General features: G+C 38.6%; 1 long non-coding RNA gene across 1 annotated transcript in view; it reads left to right on the forward strand.

The window, feature by feature from the left end:
* The window catches only part of LOC106505556 (uncharacterized), a 492,239-nt gene that overhangs the window by 392,098 nt on the left and 85,049 nt on the right, over positions 1-15,092 (forward strand). The window contains exon 7 of the long non-coding RNA XR_014822526.1: positions 1,325-1,424. This is a non-coding gene — a long non-coding RNA (uncharacterized LOC106505556). The remainder of the gene's footprint in view (positions 1-1,324; positions 1,425-15,092) is intronic.

Below are 15,092 nucleotides of genomic sequence, written 5' to 3' on the forward strand. Positions count from 1 at the left end.
TCAGTGGTTTAAGGATCTGGCATTGCTGTGAGCTATTGTTGCAGATGTGGTTCAGATCCTGTGTTGCTGTAGCTGTGGTGTCCTAGCCCGAGAACTTCTTCATGCTGCATGCGTGACCCTAAAAAGCAAAAACAAACAAACAAAAAATCCACAAAAAACAAAAACACCCCAAACAACAAAACAACATCAACAACAAAGAAAACATTTCTATGTCTCAACCCAGACCTACTGAATCAAAAACTCTAGAGGTGGAACCCAGCATTCTGTGTTTTAATAAGCTTTTCAGGTGATTCTGAGGCACATGGTATTTTGAGAATGAGAATATGTCCAGTATCTGGTCATAGTAAGTAATTAGTACATTTTTATCAAATGGGATTAGACTTAATATACGGGCAAGAGGGTCCTGGTCTAAACAATTTGGCTCTTAAGAGTGGTAAATTTTTTTAAGTACAAAGGCTTGGATGAGAAAGGACCTTCCATTTCCCAAGAGAAGTGGCACACTTTGCCATAAGGCAGCTGGCAACCTTGGCTCTACTCAGATAATCTGCTGCAGAAACGTAAACAGAGCCGAGCACTGCTGCTCACAGCAATGTGATGCTGCTGCTCCCCGCTCCCCACCCAGAGGTCCTGTCTAATGTGAGTGATAACGTCTGCAGGGGTCAGTGCTCCTGCTGAGCATTCAGGGCCCTGTCAATCATTTGGAGGGAATAGCCAGTTCATCTAGGAGGAGGAAAAGCCATTGAGGTGACTGTCAAGTCTTCATTCTAAGTCATCCTCTGGCTGGGGCCCTGGTTCTTTGGGCAACTTTAACGTGTCTAGGGAAGCCCAGATTTGTGTACATGGCCTTAGAAATCAGACCAGCCCTACAAGATTTCTTTAGTGTGTGTCTCCTCTTGCATCTTTGGTTCCATGATCCTTTGTACCAGAGATTGAGAAATCACACATGCTTTCAGACCCTCACATCATTTATGAATGGTTTTGCAAGTATTTCATAGATGCTTTTTAAAAATAAATAACTGGAAAAATTCAAGTAACCTTGGTAGCTGGATGGGACAAAAGTCAAGAAAGAAAGGAGACTCTCTCCTGAGTCAGAGCCAGGGAGGCACTTTCGCTGTAGAAGAATTTCCTCAAGGATTTGACATTTGCAGCTACACTGATACTTAAGCAGGGAGTGGGCCAGAGGGACCAGAACCAAGAGACATCTCATACTGGGTAAGTGGAAGGTTCTTTGAGGGAGCAGTTAATACCAAGAGCAGAGAAAGAATCTTTTCTCCTTCCAAACAAAACTCTTAAAACTTTTTCCCATGTTGAATTGTTTGCTTAGGATACATTACCAGAGGGGATGTTATTACAGTGTCAAAGGGCAGGAACACTCTTCTGCACTGTCATCAGGATAAAGCTACAACTGTTTCACCACAGATGTGGTGAGTATAAGATCTATTGTTTTTGCTAGCTTAATACACCACGGAAATCGTATTTTAATTTGTATGTCTTTAATGGCAAGGTTAAACAGTAGGATTTTATTGTCTGTCTAAACTATTTTCTTTAACTCTTCATGTAAATATAGCAAGTTCATTTTTTAGATAGTTCCATCTAGAGTTCACTGTCCTGCATTTTGGAAAATGTATGAGCACAGTGGGAGAAATGCCTGTGGCTGAGAATGTTGCCTTTGGTCAGACTCTCAGCATGGCATTTTGCCCTGAGAGTGGAACCGTAGCTGTCTATGAATATCCCAGTAATCATCCACAGAGGCACTTTTATCCTCTGCTTTCTAAGGGGTTTCCAATCAGGTGGCAGAAGCAGCTCACCAATAGGTGTGTGTGGTTAAATCTCACCTTCTGAAGGAAGGGTCTGGTGGGGGCAGTCGTGAGTAGTAACATCATTAAGAGGCAAAGCTTGTTTTGCTTCACCATCCCACATCAAAACACTTCCGCATCTTCCTCAAACACTGATCTCTGCACTCCTGGACCTTGCCAGTTTAACCAGTTTGTGTTCAATGTCCTCCAATTTGTGGATTTCATAATCAAATAAATTAATCTTGACTAATAAATTAACCAAATACAGTCTTCTCTCAGGTCAGTTCAACAAGAATTGATTGAGTCCTGCTAAGGGACTTCAGTGTGTAAAAGAAACCTTGACTTCCATAGTGCAGAAGAAAATTTAACAAGCTATTAAAACTCAACCTCCTGCAACTGAATTTTGTTAGGAGATGGTGGTGGAGCCAGGAAAGGAGAGAGGCTTAAAGGCTTGGCACCCTCAACTTTGATCCATATAATTCCAGTATGGATTTGGTATCAGAGGGTGGAAAACACTGTATAAGTGATTGTCATGTTAATAGTGTTCTTCTATATCCAAGAGGAAGACTTTACCTATATGCTAATATTGTATCAGGAGAGTGTGAGCTTATAGTACAATTCTGTTTAGCTGTAAATACTTGGGTAGGGAGACAGCAGAGTGTACGCTTTAGGAGAATGGCTTGGTAGCCAGTTTTGGTCTCACATTTGCTGGTTGTGTATCCTTGGACAAGTGGGTTAATCTTTTTGAGACTCTGCATCTGTAAAATGGTGATGAGGTAATGTAGGTAAAATGATTGGCACGTTCCCCATTTGGCAGCTGTTATTATTAAGTGTAGACTAGAAATGAGAGAGACAATATTTAAAGTCATACTGATGTACGGTCAGGAAGGAAGCACCTCTCATGGCTTATCTACATAGAAGTCTCAGGGTTAACAGACAGTAACTGAAAGGGTGAATTGAGCTGCAAAGCTCCACATAAACACTGAACTTAGTTTCTTCAGAGGAATCCTAACAGAGATAAAGTAAGACTTCATTCATTTGTTTATTCCACCCATCAGAACCTGGTGGGTGTAAACAGGCTTTCTTCACATTATCCTATTATTATTATTATTATTTTTGGCCTCACCCACATCATGCAGAAGTTCTGATGCCAGGGATTGAACCCACACCACAGCAATGACCCCAGCCACAGAACTGACAATGCTGGATCCTTAACCCACGGAGCCACCAAGGAATTCTGTTCACATTATCTTTAAAATTTTAAACCCAGCAATATGTTGAGAGGAAAAAAATGGAACAGCTATTCAGCTTAGACATCATGGTTAATCATTTAAGCCATTTCCTTACTTTCATTTTTTAATAAAGATTTAATGAGACTTTATTAGGTTTCTGATAGAACTATATTCCCTTTCTTTCACTGTGTTCGTCTTAATTTATATCCACTAATGCGACTGCTTGATCTTCTCTCTCAGACAGTAATCTTTGTGAGAACAACGACCATGTGTCTCTCTCTTCTTTTCTTTTTCTTTTTTTTTTTTTTTTTGTCCACACCCATGGCATATGGAAGTCCCTGGGTGAGGGACTGAATCTGAGCCATAGCAGCAACCTGAGCTGCTGCAGAGACAATGCCAAATCCTTAACCCACTGGGTTGCGGCGGGAACTCCCCTTGTCTCTATTTTGTTCACCATTATTTTTCAGGTGCCAAGCACATAATAGGTCCACAATAAATATTTTTTGAATGAATATACGAATGTTTGCCTATAAGCCCACTTGTGTGTCAGGGCAGTGATCTTACATAATTTTCATTCCAGTCTTTTTCGTCATTGATAATTCTGTGTTTATTCTGTAGCTAAGAATACAGTGGGCAGAAATAATCTCCTGATTCACAATCATTTCTTTGTTGCATGGGAATTTAAGGGAATTTATTAAGAAAACGGCTTGACAAAGTGAATAGCACTATCTGGAGAAGCAGAAAGAAAGGAAGATAAAAATAGTCATTCTTTAAATATTCAGTGTCCAGTTCCTGAAATTTTGGAGGAGCGTTCAGAAAAAAGCATCCATTAATATAATCAGCAGAGACAAATTAGATGTGAGGTTTTGTATTCTACAAGAGATAAAATAGACAATTACCTGTGTTTTAAATTTCTCTTTGCTTTTTGTTTTGAGAGACATCATCATTCTAACGAAAGTAGATTTTTTTTAATGCCTTTTTTGGCCCATGGTCAGGAGTAATAGTACTGAGCACCTGCTATTTTTTTTTTTTTTGTTCTTTTTTGGCCATGCCCACAGTATATGGAAGTTCGCAGACTAGGGATTGAACTTGGGCCACATCAGTGACTTGAGCTGAAGCAGTGATAGTACTGGATACTTAACCTGCTGCGCCACCAGGGAACTTCCGTACCTACTTTTCTTTACGACCTTGTGCTAGTTATGTTCTTCTGATTGAAAAAATGGCCCTGGATTGTGCTTTTGAGGACAGTTTTGGCAGACTCAAATTTCCTTTGCATCCTCAGCAGAGCAGAAGGACTAGAGAAAAGTAACTGCTTGAGGAGAGCATCACATGATATTCAGAAAGTGTAGCAACTTTTTCTGGCAGTGGATGAATTACTCCATCCAGTTGGTCCTCTCCTTTGACACCAATTTAATCCCCAAGACTCAAGATTTCAGTTATTTATTTATTTTTAATTGAAATATAGTTGATTTATAATATTATATTAGTTTTAGCTATACGACACAGATTCAATATTTTTATAGATTATATTCATTTAAAGTTATTACAAAATAATGGCTGTATTCCCTGTGCTGTGCAATATATCCTTGTTGCTTGTTTATTTTATAAACAGTGTTTGCACCTCTTAATTCCCTACCCCTAGCTTGCCCCTGCCCCCTTTCCTTTCCTCACTGGTAACTAGTTTGTTCTCTCCATCTGAGAGTCTATTTCCTAAGGCAAAAGAAATAAAGCAAAAATAAATGAATGAGACCTAATTAAACTTAGAAACTTTTGAATAACAAAGGCAGTCACACTCAAAAGTGAAAAACAATTTACTGAATGGAAAAAAAAATTGCAAATGATATGACTGATAAGGGGTTAATATCCAAAGTATATAGATACCTTATGCAGTTCAAATTTAAAAAAACCAAACAACCCAATTAAAAAATGAGCTAAAGATCTGAGTGGGCATTTTTCCAAAGAAGATATTCAGGTGGTCAACAGGCACATGAAAATGTGCTCAACACTGCTAATCATCAAAAAATGCAAATCAAAACTGCAATGAAACATTGCCTCACACCTGTCCAAATAGCTGTCATCAAAAAGTTAATAAATAAATGTTGGCAAGAATTTAGAGAAGAGGAACCTTAGTATGCTCTTGGTAGGAATGTAAATTGGTACAGCCACTGTGGAAAACAGTATGGAGGTTCCTCCAAAAACCATACCAAAGAGGGAAAAAATTGGAAAAAATACATATACCCCAATGTTCATAACAGCATTATTTGCAATAGCCAAGGTATGGCAGCAACCAAAGTGTCCATGCATAGATGAATGGATAAAGAGGATATCACACACACACACACACACACACAGGAATGTAACTCAGCCATAAAACACAATGAAGTTCTGCCATTTGCAGCAAAGTAAATGGACCTATATTATGCTTAGTGTAATAAGTCAGGAAGAGAAGGTCAAATACTGTGTATTACTACTCATGCGTGGAATTCAAAAACAAAACAAATAAATGCATATAAAAATAATTCAGTTTGATTTGGAAGGTTTGCACTGCCAGTTCAGGTTTGATTTTTGGTATCCCAGTTTAGTGGGATACTTCAGTAGTGGTCTTCAGTAGAACAGGAGTGATTAAGTAAGAGGCCTGTTAGAGGCCAAATCCAAAGATTTAACTTGGGTTTTCCTGTTCTGGGCACAAACTGGAGTTCAATGACCTCTATTAATTGCTGCTGAGATTCTGCTCTCAGCTACCCTCTGTCACTTGCTGCCTGATATTTGCGATCTTTGAGAGTATTGAGAAGGAAGCTTCCATCAGGGATTCAAAAAAGCACTGTTACCTATTAATCAGTTCACTTTTCAGGGGGGCTTTCAATGAAACCACAAATAAGCATGAAAAACCCCAGTGTCCGGGAGACTCTCCTGCTATCTGGGAGAAGTACCAAGTGGATGGAAGAGGGTGCATGAGGCACACTATGACCCTTAGGTCTAGTTTTTTTCCTTTTATTCAGTGGTTGCTTCATATTGAGCCATAATTCCCAACCCACTTTGCACTGACCTTCATAGTCTGTGCATTTAGCCTAATTGATGAATTATCAGAAACACTCCATAGGGCTCTGAGAGACCCTCTGTATTATTTTATTTATTCCTCTGCCTTTTGAAGGGAAATACTGCTGTCTTGAAAGAGCAGGGAGGTGGATATTTAAAATGCCTATGCTGAGCACTGTGCCAAGTACATGTTACCTGACTCACAGGTGCTCCTTGATAGTGCAATTGCACAAATAAAAAAGCTTATGCATTTTTTTTTCTTTTTACAGCTGCACCTGTACTATATGGAAGATCCTGGGCTAGGGCTCAAATTAGAACCGCAGCTGCCAGCTTACGCCACAGCCATAGCAACACAGAATCCAAGCTACATTTGTGACCTATGCCACATGCTTGTGGCAACACTGGATCCTTAACCCCCTGAGTGAGGCCATGGATCAAACTCATATCCTCGCAGATATTATGTTGGGTTTTTAACCCGATGAGTCACAACAGGAACTCCAAGCTCACACATTTTGTCAAAGTGTGACAAACATAATGGGAAAATGACTTTTTGGAAGACCAGTTAAAATCTCTTCAACTTTGTAATGCAAGCACTAAGAATCGTAACAACAACAAAAAAATACCAGCTGGTTAAAATGACACGAGCTTCATTTGTTAAAAGAGGTCAAAGTAGCATTATGGGAGTATCAAGAAGGGCTTCAGCTGCTGAGTTAAGGACAAAGATCAGGGAAAATAGTTCAATAATCATCTTCAAAGCAGAGCACATAGAAAAACTGAGCCAACACGCAGAGATTGGTGGTAACTGAGTGCAATGTGGACCACCATAAAATTCCTCTGAGACTTGCTGCCTTTAGCGGTGCTGGTATGATGAGAAAAAAAAAAAAAAAGTCTGTAAAACAATCTGATTTCTGAATTATACTATAATAATTCTTCTGTTTAATAATCACGTATAAGATAATGCTGTAAAAATAAGCGTTGCAGTAGACAGATTATAATTTTTGTAGTGGGTCTTTTGGTAGGTGGTGCATACACATGTGCTTTTATATAAGCGAGAGAGTTGAGATGGGAGAGAGCTTCAATAACTTCCCCAAGATTGTCTAGTTCATAAAGGTAGGCTGGGGTTTAGATGCAGCCTAAACCCTTTATGCTTTTCTTCCTTTAAGGGATTTGGAGCGTTTTTATTTTTTTATTTTTTTGTCTTTTTAGGGCTGTACCCATAGCATATGGAGGTTCCCAGGCTAGGGGGCGAATCAGAGCTGTAGCTGCTTGCCTACACCACAGCCACAGCAATGTGGGATGTGAGCCGAGTCTGTGACCTATACCACAGCTCACAGCAACGCTGGATCCTTAACCCACTGAGTGAGGCCAGGGATTGAACCTGCATCCTCATGGATACTAGTCGGGTTCGTTAACCACTGAGCCACCACAGGAAAAAAAAATGTGTAAGCTTTTTTATTTGTGCAATTGCAACATTTTTAAATGTTGGAATTTCATAATGCTGCTTAGGAAGAGGGTAGAAAACCAATATACAGTAAGGACCGATATATGCAAACGCTGAAATACATTTTCTAGAGCCCATTCTCTCTCTGCCCATCATACCCTTTGATCTTCCCGTGGAGACCAGGAAAAGGGGGCGAAAGATGAGCATTCCAGAGAAATAGGCATTAAGCTTCAAGATCTGCCCTCCTGTGTGTCACTATTATGTTGTCAGGAGGGAAAAGTGAGATACTAGTATTTTTTTAATTAAAATTTTATTGGAGGGTAGTTGATTTACAATGTTGTGCTGGTTTCAGGTGTACAGCAAAGTGATTCAGTTATACATGTACATATATCGATTCCTTTTCAGATTCTTTTCCCATATATGTTATTACACAGTATTGAGTAGATTTCCCTGTACTATACACAGGGCCTTGTTAGTTATCTATTTTATGTAAGTAGTGTGTATATGTTAATCCCAGTTTCCTAAAGGAAACATGGTGGTGGTGTGGGAATGAGATAACTAGTATTTTTTAAAAGCTCACTTTAATGTCAAAGTTTGACATTGACAGCCGGTTCTGTGAATTCCTCCTTCAAAATGACCACAAAATGTAGCAAATTATCATGGATAATACAACCAATCAAATGATTGGTTGGGACCTGTTTCTTGCAAGCCCTATAGTCTTAGGAAACTAAGAAATAACACCAAAGTAATAAGTATGGAAGCGCTTTGTAAATGGTGCAGCCTGATTCGAATATAAAATATTTATTGTCATGATTGCTCATGAGACTACTGCTGATTTGTCTGGTTTCATTAGTTATGATGCTATGGATTGGTCTTTTATAGGATCAGCACCAAAATGTAAATTATTTGAGCTTAAAGGGTTGTTTAAGTGTTATCATAGAAAATCAGAGCTGAAAGGGACAATAGCAATTACAGAGTTCAGAGGCTTAATTTTTCAGAAGCTGAAACTAATGCCCAGCAAGATGAAGTGTCTTTCCAAAGGTCACCCAGCTACTTAATGATTGCTGGACCAGAGTTTATTATCTGATACAAATTATCTTTGATTTCTAGCTGAGAGGGAATTCCATTCGTAGATTGTCAAAGTTATTCTTCATCAAACAAATGAAAATCAAACAGAGCACAAGAAACATGTCACTGTTCTTGGACCTCACCTCTTAGAATTGGAAGTTTGGCCATAAAATAGGCCTATCCAGCTTAATTGCCTTTGTTTTTAGCTTCACGTCATCTCTAGATACTTGAGATTTATGCTAGCATCCCATGAAGCTGCCATCAGACAAGATGAATAATTTGCTTTCTACAAAATGATTGGTTTCTGATTTCCTTTTCTAGGTTCATTCTTGTTTTATTTTGTTTTTCCCATTATAGCTGGTTTACAGCATTCTGTCAATTTTCTACTGTACAGCAGAGTGACCCAGTCACATATAACACATACATTTCTTTTTCTCACATTATCATGCTCCACCATAAATGACTAGATAGAGTTCCCAGTGCTATACAGCAGGATCTCATTGCTTATCCATTCCACTGGCAATAGTTTGCATCTATTAATCCCAAATTCCCAGTCCATCCCCCTCCCTCCCCCTCACTCTTGGCAACCACAAGTCTATTCTCCATGTCCATGATTTTCTTTTCTGTGGAAACATTCATTTGTGCCCTATATTAAATTCCAGATATAAGTGATATCATATGGTCTTTGTCTTTCTCTGACTTACTTCACTTAGTATGAGAGTCTCCAGTTCCATCCATGTTGCTGCAAATGGCATTATTTTGTTCTTTTTTATGGCTGAGTAGTATTCCATTATGTATATATACCACATCTTTTTAATCTATTCATCGCATTTGGGTTGTTTCCATGTCTTGGATATTGTGAATAGTGCTGCAGTGAGCATATGGGTGTATGTGTCTTTTTCAAGGAAAGTTTTGCACAGATATATGCCCAAGGGCAGGATTGCTGGGTCATATGGTAGTTCTATATATAGTTTTCTAAGGTACCTCCATACTGTTTTCCATAGTGTAGGTTCATTCTTTTATTTGAGAATATTTTGAAGCCAAGCATTTGAAACTTTCTGTTATGCAATGTTATACCTTCATATAAAAATAAGATATGGAAAATATCTAAGGTCAAAAATGTGAAAAATAGACCCTTGATTTAAAAGAAGCTTATTTTAGAAACCATGTGTCTGCACTTCCAGTTGAAGCTAAGTAAAGATGAGGGAACTTCATTTTGAGCCCTAATTACTTACTTTTGCCTCAGCTCATCTTTCCTATCATTTATGAAGATCAAATTGACATCAACTTTTTTTATAACTTTGAATTGTGTCAATAGAAGCTCCTCTTCCCCCAGATTAATTAGTAAAACTCTTTAGGGAAACTAAAACTAGTTCTGTACTAACTGGTTTAAAACACACAAACAAAATGAAATTAGTAGTATGCTGCTGGTACCCTTGAATTACCAATACGCATTTCCCTCAGGTTTTGGTAATATCTTAAAGTGATTTTTTTTTCCAGTCATACATAGAATAAAACAATGTAGATTAATGCAAAAAAGAAGCTTCATGAAAGTTTGTGACTTAAACATAAATGCCTTATACAACCCATATGAGAGACAAGCTTTGAGAGGTTAAATAATAGCTCTTTGCAAATAATTGGGACATTAAAGAAAAATACTTGAAAGAATCATCTCTAGATATATTTTGGCCTCTTCAATGGGCAAACAAATATTCTTTTTTTTTCTTTTTTAATTTTTTTAAAGTATTATTGAAATACAGTTGATTTACAATGCTGTGATAATTTCTGCTGTACAACAAAGTAAGTTATGCATGTACACTCATCCATTATTTTTCAGATTCTTTGACCATATAGCTTATCAGAGAATACTGAGTAGAGTTCCCTGTACTGTATGGCAGGTCCCTGTTGGCCACCAACAAATATTCTTTAAATTTCTCAAAACTATTTGTCCCTGTACTTCTGGATTAATAGACTTTTATATAAACATGTAATGGAAGGCTGATGCAATTATACAGGAATTTCAGGGGAAAAAAAACCCTATTACCCCCCCCATCCCAATAAAATACACAATTTTAAGTCCAGCAAAATGCAATCCATGGCTATTCTGTTTATTGGTACTTTCCTCCTATTGCCATGGGAGGCGAATAATTTTCTCATTTAAAGAAATCTTTAAATATTTAAAGATTTAAGTCTTTAAAAGTCTTTAAGATTTCAAGAAATTCTTAGCCACTAATTTCCTGTAGGTGCTGGGGAATTGGACTTTTTTTTTTTTTTTTTTTTTGGCCTTCTATTGGTAAAATTGCAATACTAGACTTCTGGTTAATGATATGCATACTCAAGTACTTGGGGGCAGTGTACTGATGCCTGCAACTTATTCTGGAATGCATAAAAAAGTAAGACGTATTAATGGATAGATAGCTATATGATAAAGCAAATATATAAAATATTAATTGCACATGGTAGGCAATGGGCCTAAGTCTTTTTGATATAAAATTCCTGGAGTTCCTGTTGTGGCTTAGTGGAAACAAATCTGACTAGTATCCATGAGGATGTGGGCTTGACCCCTGGCCTCCCTCAGTGGCTTAAGCATCCAGCATTGCTGTGAGCTGTGGTATAGGTCACAGACGTGGCTCAGATCCCACATTGCTGTGGCTGTGGTGTAGGCAAGTGGCTATAGCTCTGATTTGACCCCTAGCCTGGGAATCTCCATATGCTGTGGGTACAGCCCTAAAAAGACAACAACAACAACAAAAATTCCTTCAACTTTTCTTTATATTTGAAAAATTTCAAAAAGGAATATGGAGGAAACTTGCAGTATTTTCATGGTGGTTCAAAGCTAGAGATGCTTGAAAATCAAGATAGCAACACTACTCTTCCATTTGTGGCATTTAGCGTTCAAGATGGAAAAACTCCTCCCAGTAAATTTGCTTTACCTGAAAAGTATTATAATAGCAAGTTGGGTTTCTTACTTCCCAGATGCAGACTTTCTCACCCAGGGCACACACTTGCCACCACTGTTGCAGTGAGTTCAGCATCTGGTGCCTCTACCATGAGTCCATGCTCTTCTTGGATTCTCAATCCCTATTCACCATTCTTTCTCACTGTGCCAGGTAGTTTAGGGCATTTTTGATCAAAGAATCTCATTGGCCTCTTCTGTAATCTGCCTTCTAACCTGGCCATCATGGTCTAGCAGATGTTTGAATATGTTTGAATCACATCAAAGGGCAGGATTTCAGTCTTCTTGTTGAAGGCTCAGAAGCCTTGTACAACAGCAGAACTGTTGATAATCAGGGAAAGGAAGTGGCTAAGAGGCACTTTTTGTAGAATCTCGGTCTATCTTAGATCCTTCCCAGATAAAATAACCTATTACAATAGAAAAAAAGAGCAAATTATTTGAACAGCCAATTATCACAGGATGGTATTTCATGGCCAATAAACAAGAAAGGTGATCAATTGCATTAGGTGCTGACGACATGAATGTGAAGCCACTGTACACCTACAATAACATTTACAAATTAAAAAAAAATACAAAATCTTGGTGAGGATGTGAAATAGGTGAAACTCTCATAAATTACTAGAGAAAGCATAAATTAGCACAACTGATTTGGAAAACCCTTTGGGATGTTTGGTATACAAAACCTGGTTTGGGGCAAGTGATTTAACCTGTGAGTCTGTTTTTCACTTAGAAATGGGGACAATAATAGGCACATCATAGAGTTGCAGTAGGACTGAAACAAGGTTTTGTGTGCAAAACCAGGAAGAAGGGAGATCACGTGAACCCAGGCAGAGGGAGGAGGTAAGTATGGCGATGGGAGCCCTGGGAGAAACATACTTAACATGATGTTATTGTGTGGTAGCTCATGCCTATGTTCAACTTGGGGGAAAATGTTAAAATCTCTGACAAAAATTAGTCTTGTACCTGATTCAAACTGTTTTCATAGTCTTTAGGGGGGTGGATAACTGATAAATAATTGATTGTAAGGCGCTCTAGAAAATGCCAAGGTTTTACACTAAAACGTTTTTCAAGAATTTTTCTTATTTTTATATTTAAAGGTGTTAAAGCATCTTCCCAGTTAGAAAACCCAGACAATACCTCATAAAATGATGATAATTCTGTGGACTGTATTTTTTACATTGAATGTATAGGTGGGTTTCAGTGAAAAATATGCCCTATAGAAGTTTCTGGGAGTTCCCGTCGTGGCGCAGTGGTTAACGAATCCGACTAGGAACCATGAGGTTGCGGGTTCGGTCCCTGCCGTTGCTCAGTGGGTTCACGATCCGGTGTTGCCGTGAGCTGTGGTGTAGGTTGCAGACGCGGCTCGGATCCCGTGTTGCTGTGGCTCTGGCGTAGGCCGGTGGCTACAGCTCCAATTCGACCCCTAGCCTGCGAACCTCCATATGCCGCGGGAGCGGCCCAAGAAATAGCAACAACAACAACAACAATAAAAAGACAAAAGACAAAAAAAAAAAAAAGTTTCTGTTAAAAATACAAAGTAATACATTAGGCTTATATAAATATTTCGCCTTGGGGTTATTTTACCTATTATTTTTGCTAACAAAAAATCAAATAATACCCACACACAATTAAAACTCCCCCACACATTCTCTGCTGGTCCAGCTTCCTCTCCAGAGATAACAACTATAAATGTTCATGTGCCCACTATATGTGTGCAAAGTGCATAATTGCACCTATAGAAATACAGTTTTTATAGTTTTTAAAATGTATTTTCTTTAAAAAAAAAAAGGAGACAGTATCATAGCTTATGTATTATTCTTCAAGTTAATTTGTTCGCTTGATGATATGTTTTGGATATCTCCTTATGTGAATCTATTTAGAACGCTCCAATTTTTTAGCAGGTTTTTTTGTTTGTTTGTTTTTTGGCCTTTTAGGGCCCTACCCACGACATATGCAGGTTCCCACGCTAGGGGTCTAATCAGAACTGTAGCTGCTGGCCTACACCACAGCCACAGCAACGTGGGATCTGAGCCACGTCTGTGACCTACACCACAGCTCACAGCAACGCCGGATCCTTAACCCACTGAGCGTGGCCAAGGATCCAACCTGCGTCCTCATGGTTACTTGTCAGGTTCATTAACCACTGAGCCATGATGGGGACTCCTTTTGTGTATTTTTTTACATTTTTAATAGTTTTTATAAAGTATTCCAGAGGATAGAAATACCGTATTTTGTTTTAACTATGCTTTTGAATGTCCCTTAGGTTGTCCCCATATTTCCTTGTCACTAACAGTGGTGCTCTTTGAGATGGATTTGTAAAGTTAAGATTTATAGAGTGTGTTCCAGGAAAGTATAAATAACAGTCAACTCCTTCTTTTTCTTCTGAGTGGATTTGTGACCTAATGGGGCCCCCTGGATTATCATGAGATTTTGTTGGACCATCAGGAAAGAAATTATACTGTTCCACCTGGGTAGTTAAGTTAAAGAAAGCAAGGCTAGGTTTGCTGTTGCTCTCTTTGTTACTTGGAGAGATTCTACCTGAAAATAAAGTCATCATCAATAATACTGCAGTATATACATGAAAGTTGCTAAGAGAGGGAATGTTTTTTTCCTTTTCTTTTCTTTTTAGGATACCTGAGGCATATGGAAGTTCCGAGGCTAGGAATAGAATTGGAGCTGCAGCTTCAGGCCTGCACCACAGCCACAGCAACACTGGATCTAAGCCACATCTGTGACCTATGCAGCAGCTCATGGCAATGCCAGGTGCTTAACCCACTGAACAAGGCTAGGAACCAAATCAAGTTCTTAACCAGTTGAGCCACAACAGGAATTCCAAGAGAGGAAATCTTAAAAGTTCTTGCCACATACACATAAACATTGTTACTATGTGAAGTGATGGATGTATTAACAAAATTTGTTGTGGTAATCATTTTGCATATATGTACATCAAATCATCACTTGTATTCCTTAAACTTACACACTGTGATATATAATTATTTCTCAATAAAGCTGAGAAGAAAACAAAACCATCACGGAGAACAGAGACAAGTTGGGATGTCATGCTGGGGCAGGGGTCAAAACATGTTATAAGTTTCTAGCCATGCCTTCCTGGAAACTTTACATGGCTTAAGCCAGTTTGAAATAAGTTTTATAACTTGTTATTACAATAATACAGTTTAGTACATTTCCTCTTACCAGCACCAAATTAGCCATGCACCAGATCAAAAGTGAAACATAAGCAAAAGATATTTTCCTTTGAACATACCTTGGCCTCAACTTCAAGGATAATATCTGGCCAACTTTCTTTAGGCTCCATCAGAAGTTTAAAAAAAAATGATAGAGGGAGTTCCCGTTTTGGCGCAGTTGAAACAAATCTGACTAGTATCCATGAGGATACAGGTTAAATCCCTGGCCTCGCTCAGTGAGTCTAAGGATCTGGCGTTGCCATGAGCTGTGGTATAGGTTGCAGATGCAGCTCAACCTGGCGTTGTTGTGGCTGTGGTATAGGCTGGCAGCGGTAGCTCCACTTTGACCTGGGAACTTCCATATGCCACCGGTATGGC

This window comes from Sus scrofa, chromosome 13 (assembly GCF_054392235.1).
Source record: "Sus scrofa isolate SSC_HxYL_T2T_F1_AM1 chromosome 13, Sscrofa_HxYL_maternal_Yorkshire_Landrace_v2.0, whole genome shotgun sequence".
Classification (NCBI taxonomy): domain Eukaryota; kingdom Metazoa; phylum Chordata; class Mammalia; order Artiodactyla; family Suidae; genus Sus; species Sus scrofa.